Source organism: Dermacentor andersoni, chromosome 10 (assembly GCF_023375885.2).
Source record: "Dermacentor andersoni chromosome 10, qqDerAnde1_hic_scaffold, whole genome shotgun sequence".
Classification (NCBI taxonomy): Eukaryota; Metazoa; Arthropoda; class Arachnida; order Ixodida; family Ixodidae; genus Dermacentor; species Dermacentor andersoni.
Window position 1 is genome coordinate 9,036,800 of NC_092823.1, and position 7,476 is coordinate 9,044,275.

At 45.5% G+C, this 7,476-nt stretch overlaps 1 non-coding gene across 1 annotated transcript; it reads left to right on the plus strand.

Moving 5' to 3' along the window:
* The first annotated feature begins 5,761 nt into the window (after positions 1-5,761).
* Positions 5,762-5,836, plus strand: TRNAS-GGA (transfer RNA serine (anticodon GGA)). The gene has a single exon. It is a non-coding gene; the product is annotated as a tRNA-Ser (tRNA).
* Positions 5,837-7,476: the final 1,640 nt, after the last annotated feature.

The window sequence follows — 7,476 nt, forward strand, 5'->3', positions numbered from 1 at the left end:
AGCTGAGAAACACTAACACTTGATAGATCATCATCATCATCATCAGCCTGATTACGCCCACTGCAGGGCAAAGGCCTCTCCCATACTTCTCCAACTACCCCGGTCATGTACTAATTGTGGCCATGTTGACCCTCCAAACTTCCTAATCTCATCTGCCCACCTAACTTTCTGTCGCCCCCTGCTACGCTTCCCTTCCCTCGGAATCCAGTCCGTAACCCTTAATGACCATCGGTTATCTTCCCTCCTCATTACATGTCCTGCCCATGCCCATTTTTTTTTCTTGATTTCAACTAAGATGTCATTAACGCGCGTTTGTTCCCTCACCCAATCTGCTCTTTTCTTATCCCTTAACGTTACACCTATCATTCTTCTTTCCATAGCTCGTTGCGTCGTCCTCAATTTAAGTAGAACCCTTTTCGTAAGCCTCCAGGTTTCTGCCCCGTACGTGAGTACTGGTAAGACACAGCTGTTATACACTTTTCTCTTGAGGGATAATGGCAACCTGCTGTTCATGATCTGCGAATGCCTGCCAAGCGCAACCCAGCCCATTCTTATTCTTCTGATTATTTCACTCTCATGATCTGGATCAGCAGTCACTACCTGTCCTAAGTAGATGTATTCTCTTACCACTTCCAGTGCCTCGCTACCTATCGTAAACTGCTGTTCCCTTCCGAGACTGTTAAACATTACTTTAGTTTTCTGCAGATTCATTTTTAGTCCCACCCTTCTGCTCTGCCTCTCCAGATCAGTGAGCATGCATTGCAGTTGGTCCCCTGAGTTACTAAGCAAGGCAATATCATCAGCGAAGCGCAAGTTACTAAGCTATTCTCCATTTACTCTTATCCCCAATTCTTCCCAATCCAGGTCTCTGAATACCTCCTGTAAACACGCTGTGAATAGCATTGGAGAGATCGTATCTCCCTGCCTGACGCCTTTCTTTATTGGGATTTTGTTGCTTTCTTTATGGAGGAGTACAGTGGCTGTGGAGCCGCTATAGATATCTTTCAGTATTTTTACATACGGCTCGTCTACACCCTGATTCCGCAATGCCTCCATGACTGCTGAGGTTTCGACTGAATCAAACGCTTTCTCGTAATCAATGAAAGCTATATATAATGGTTGGTTATATTCCGCACATTTCTCTATCACCTGATTGATAGTGTGAATATGATCTATTGTTGAGTAGCCTTTACGGAATCCTGCCTGGTCCTTTGGTTGACGGAAGTCTAAGGTGTTCCGGATTCTATTTGCAATTACCTTAGTAAATACTTTGTAGGCAACGGACAGTAAGCTGATCGGTCTATAATTTTTCAAGTCTTTGGCGTCGCCTTTCTTATGGATTAGGATTATGTTAGCGTTCTTCCAAGATTCCGGTACGCTCGAGGTCTTGAGGCATTGCGTATAGAGGCTGGCCAGTTTTTCTAGAACAATCTGCCCACCATCCTTCAGCAAATCTGCTGTTACCTGATCCTCCCCAGCTGCCTTCCCCCTTTGCATAGCTCCCAAGGCTTTCTTTACTTCTTCCGGCGTTACTTCTGGGATATCGAATTCCTCTAGATTATTCTCTCTTCCATTATCATCGTGGGTGCCACTCGTACTGTATAAATCTCTATAGAACTCCTCAGCCACTTGAACTATCTCATCCATATTAGTAATGATATTGCCGGCTTTGTCTCTTAGCGCATACATCTGATTCTTGCCAATTCCTAGTTTCTTCTTCACTGCTTTTAGGCTTCCTCCGTTCCTGAGAGCTTGTTCAATTCTATCCATGTTATGCTTCCTTATGTCAGCTGTCTTACGCTTGTTGATTAACTTCGAAAGTTCTGCCAGTTCTATTCTAGCTGTAGGGTTAGAGGCTTTCATACATTGGCGTTTCTTGATCAGATCTTTCGTCTCCTGCGATAGCTTACTGGTATCCTGTCTAACGGAGTTACCACCGACTTCTATTGCACACTCCTTAATGATGCCCACAAGATTGTCGTTCATTGCTTCAACACTAAGATCCTCTTCGTGGCTTAAAGCCGAATACCTGTTCTGTAGCTTGATCTGGAATTCCTCTATTTTCCCTCTTAGCGCTAACTCATTGATCGGCTTCTTATGTGCCAGTTTCCTCCGTTCCCTCCTCAGGTCTAGGCTAATTCGAGTTCTTACCATCCTGTGGTCACTGCAGCGCACCTTACCGAGAGCATCCACATCTTGTATGATGCCAGGGTTAGCGCAGAGTATGAAATCTATTTCATTTCTAGTCTCGCCGTTCGGGCTCCTCCATGTCCACTTTCGGTTATTCCGCTTGCGGAAGAAGGTATTCATTATCCTCATATTATTCTGTTCTGCAAACTCTACTAATACCTCCCCCCTGCTATTCCTAGTGCCTATGCCATATTCCCCCACTGCCTTGTCTCCAGCATGCTTCTTGCCTACCTTGGCATTGAAATCGCCCATCAGTATAGTGTATTTTGTTTTCACTCTACCCATCGCCGATTCCACGTCTTCGTAGAAGCTTTCGACTTCCTGGTCATCATGACTGGATGTAGGGGCGTAGACCTGTACAACCTTCATTTTGTACCTCTTATTAAGTTTCACAACAAGACATGCCACCCTCTCGTTAATGCTATAGGATTCCTGTATGTTACCAGCTATATTCTTATTAATCAGGAATCCGACTCCTAGTTCTCGTCTCTCCGCTAAGCCCCGGTAGCACAGGACGTGCCCGCTCCTTAACACTGCTCCTTGATAGCTAGAAATAGCTCCTTGATAGCTCCTTAGCTCCTTGATAGATAGAAAGTTAGAAATTGCCTAATCGGGCGTTTGACAAAGTGCTCTAGAACTTTCTAATTGGAATTTTCGCCTAACTTTGTTGCTCCAGAATGGCTAATTTTCTTGACTAACTAACTGTTTAGGAAAAATACAAGAATAGCGTGACACATGCAAAAGTGCGCAACATGCATTTGGTCGCGTAGTGTTAGAGTGCACCGGCATATTTTTAAACTCCGAGTAATGTTATCCGAAACACCGGTTATAAGAAAGAATGAGCGTGAAAGAGAACGTTGTTTTCCAAGAACTGCATCAACTTTTCACATAGAACCTTGCGCAAACCAGACACGTCTCTATCTTGAATTCATATACATACAGATGTGTGTTTGTGTGTGCGCGCAGGGTATTTTACGTAACTTAACATGCCAATGAGAAAATTGTAGAGTGACATGAAAACTGCGCATACAGCTTTCTGTTGCTCAATACGCGCCACATAAAAGTATTTTTCCGAGCGTGAAAGAAGCCCGCGAAATACGCTAAGTGCCCCGACAGACCAGTCGCGCCGAAATTTTGCGTGCATTTTCGGGCTACTTTAACGCTCGGAAAAACACTTTTATGTAGCACGTGTTGAGCAACAGAAAGCTGTAGCGGAAGGTTTTGAGGTTGCTCAACAATTTTCTCATTTAGACTTTTCATCCAATTATAATATTTGAAAAGTCGGACAATTCATTAATACTAATTTTCCAATTAGAATGAAAAGAAAATAATGAGTATCACCAAGTGACGGCAAACAGCATTACCTTGGTTCTATCCAGCTACCATTGCGTTCCCATATTCTTAAAATCTGGCTGAAGTTAGCCGGGAGACCGGAAAAAAACGTGTGTAAATGAGAGCGTTTTTCAAGAAGTGTATCAACTTTTCAAATATAACCTTGCGGCAGCCATAGATGCTTCTATCATGAAGTCATATATATATATATATATATATATATATGCATATATATAATTCAATGAGAAGTTCTGTAGGTCCGGTGCATATGTAGTTTTAGAAACGAACGCGCACACTTACGAAAATTGCATCTTTAATGTTTTTAACGTTGCGGCCGGGGCACGGCCTTCGCCAGAATAAACTGACGAATTCTGACGAAGGCCGTGCCACGGCCGAAACGCTAAAAACATTAAAGATGCAATTTTCGTAAGTGTGTGCGTTCGTTTCTAAAACTATATATATATATATATATATATATATATATATATATATATATATATATATATATATATTGTTACGTGTAGAAAGATACAGACGGAATAGGCTATTACAAGCTATTTACACTGGAATGGAGCCAGAGCGCCAGGCCGACATTTTCTCGCGCCAAGGGCACAGACCCATTTCGTCGTCGTTCTCGCGGCGGCTCGTCTCTCGGGTATCTACCGATAACATGATACATCTACCGATAACATAATACTACCCCCCGGCGGCAAAAGCGCCGTCACGGTGCTGTTAAATATCCAAGGCACGTGGAGAGTTGTAGGGCTTGAGTTGTTTGACGTGGACAACGTCACTGGTTGTCACACCGGAGGACGTAGTGGGCATGGCTAGAACAATTTCATAGGTGACATTGGTCACTTGGCGGAGCACGCGATATGGGCCGGTATAACAGGAGAGCAGTTTCTCACAAAGGCCAACTTTACGCGATGGTGACCAAAGCAACACGAGGGTGCCGGACGCAAAATGGACATCACGGTGACGGAGGTCGTAGCGTCGCTTCTGTTTGTCTTGAGAGACTTGTAGACGAACGCGCGCAAGTTGACGAGCATGGTCAACACGGGCGATTGCATTGCGGGCATAAGCGCTAGTTGAAGCTGTGGTGGACGGAAGCACGGTGTCTAGTAGTAGCGTTGGTTCGCGGCCATACAAGGGGTAAAACGGGGAAAAGCCGGCAGTTTCGAGACGGGAAGAGTTGTATGCAAAGGTAATGTAGGGTAGAGCCAGGTCCCCGTCACGGTGGTCGTCTGAAACGTATTTGAATAGCATGTCTGTAAGGGTACGGTTCAAACGCTCAGTGAGGCCGTTCGTTTGAGCGTGGTAGGAGGTAGTCAACTTATGCTGAATGGAGCAGGCCCGCATGATGTCGTCAATGACTTTCGCCAAAAACGTACGGCCACGGTCTGCTAGCAATTGACGCGGAGCACCATGCTTGAAAATGATATCATGTAGAAGGAAGTCCGCACGTCAGTTGCGCAACTGCTCGGAAGAGCGCGGATTACGGCGTAGCGGGTCGCGTGGTCAGCCGCGACTGCAACCCACTTGTTTCCTGATGTAGATTCCGGAAATAGGCCGAGAAGGTCTAAGCCAACACGATGGAAGGGCTCGGCAGGGATGTCGAGCGGCTGCATGTAACCAGCGGGGGGCTGGGAAGGCTTCTTGCGTCGTTGGCAAAGTTCACAAGCGGCGACGTAACGTCGTACGGAACGGGCAAGGCCGTCCAGAAAAAACGGCGACGTACACGGTTACAGGATCGAGATACGCCGAGGTGTCCTGCCGTTGGTGCGTCTGGAGCTCTTCTAGAACGATTGAGCGGAGGTGTTTAGGTATGACAAGTAGGAACTCAGAGCCGTCCGGTTGAAGGCTACGACGGTACCGAGTACCGTCGCGGAGGACGAAGAGGCGTAGAGAGGCGTCGGCCGGAGAGTGTTCAAAACGGTCGATGAGTCCTCTGATGTTGGCGTCACGACGTTGCTCGTCGGCGAAATGAAGCAGCTGCGACACAGAGAATACACAAGCAGCACTGGTAATATTGACGTAGTAGTTCTGCGGAAACCCGCAAGGTGGAGAGAAGTAATTAATAAAGGGAAAATCAGACATTCACCCGTTCGTAGCAATTGCTACAAAGGAAACAAACAAATTACTTCTCCACCTTGCGGGTTTCCGCAGAACTACTACGTCAAACACTTGCCTTCGCTTCGTGTTGTCGACAAATTCGACTTCGCTCTGCCATCTGCTAGCCGCCTGGTTAGCTCAGATGGTAGAGCGGCTGCCCCGGAAAGGCGGTGGTCCCGGGTTCGAGTCCCGGACCAGGACGAATTTTTCTTCATCTTTGAGGCTTTCCTTTCGAGGAACCCGTATGGGTTTCCTTTGTAGCAATTGCTACGAACGGGTGGATGTCTGATTTCCCCTTTATTAATTACTTCTCTCCACCTTGCGGGTTTCCGCAGGGCTACTACGTCAAACACTTGCCTACGCTTCGTGTTGTCGACAAATTCGACTTCGCTCTGCCATCTGCTAGCCGCCTGGTTAGCTCAGATGGTAGAGCGGCTGCCCCGGAAAGGCGGTGGTCCCGGGTTAGAGTCCCGGACCAGGACGAATTTTTCTTCAACTTTGAGGCTTTCCTTTCGAGGAACCCGTTGGGTTTCCTTTGTAGCAATTGCTACGAACGGGTGGATGTCTGATTTTCCCTTTATTAATCACTGGTAATATTGGAGGAGTCAGGGTAGTCAACAGGGTAACGCGACAGGCTGTCAGCGTCTTGGTGTAGGCGGCCACCCTTACAGAAAAAAAATTTTGAAAGGTTATTGAAATATCATTGTTCAACGTCGACAAATAACCTTCAAAGATAATTGGGGAATTGTTGAAACATCATTGAGGAAATTGTTGACAAGTGTTGATAATTGGCCCGCGACATATTGTTGAAAAATCATTGTGGCCTCTCAAATTGAAAGATCATTGGCATATCGTTGAAACTATGGTGTATTTCACTGTTGAAAGCCCATTGACGGATTGTTGAAGATGTGTTGTTTGTCAATGTTGAAAGCCCATTGAGGTATTGTTGAAATATGTTGTTTGTAAATGTTGAAACCCCATTGAAGCATTGTTGAAGCTCAAAATTGAAAGCCCATTGAGGTATTGTTGAAATGCGTTGTTTGTCAATGTTGAAAGCCCATTGAAGCATTGTTGCAGAGTGTTGAGTCTCAAAATTGAAAACCCATTGAGGTATTGTTGAAATGCGTGGTTAACTTAATTATGGGGTTTTACGTGCCAAAACCACTTTCTGATTATGAGGCACGCCGTAGTGGAGGACTCCGGAAATTTAGACCACCTGAGGTTCTTTAACGTGCACCTAAATCTAAGTGCACGGGTGTTTTCGCATTTCGCCCCCATCGAAATGCGGCCGCCGTGGCCAGGATTCGATCCAGCGACCTCGTGCTCAGCAGCCTAACACCATAGCCACTGAGCAACCACGGCGGGTGAAATGTGTTGTTGGTCAATATTGAAAGCCCATGGAAGAATTGTTGCAGATCATTTTAACATCAACACAAATTACGCTGAAAGCCCTTTTAGGCCCCACTGGGGGTATATAGCAGTTTAAGCATGCACTTTCCTTAAAATACTGCTGAGCTATGTTGCATATAATTACCTTTGATGTCACGGTGCTGTTTGCTGTGAGAGGATAGGGATAAAATTTATATACAGGCGTTTTGTATCGCAGGCCTCTGTCACCCTGGGCTCAAAAGCATGCTCCTAGATTGCCTCTAATAAACCATATTGTAAAACTGCTAGCAGTACTGTTATGCTACTTTTTTCAATTGTCAGAGTGAATGGTCCTCCAAAAAATCAAGAGTGCTGAACTGATGCAGACAAAAACCATTTTTCTAGGTGAACTGTTTATTTGTAACCAAACATCTGCGCAAATGTACAACCATTTGTAGTTTGAGATCAGAGACT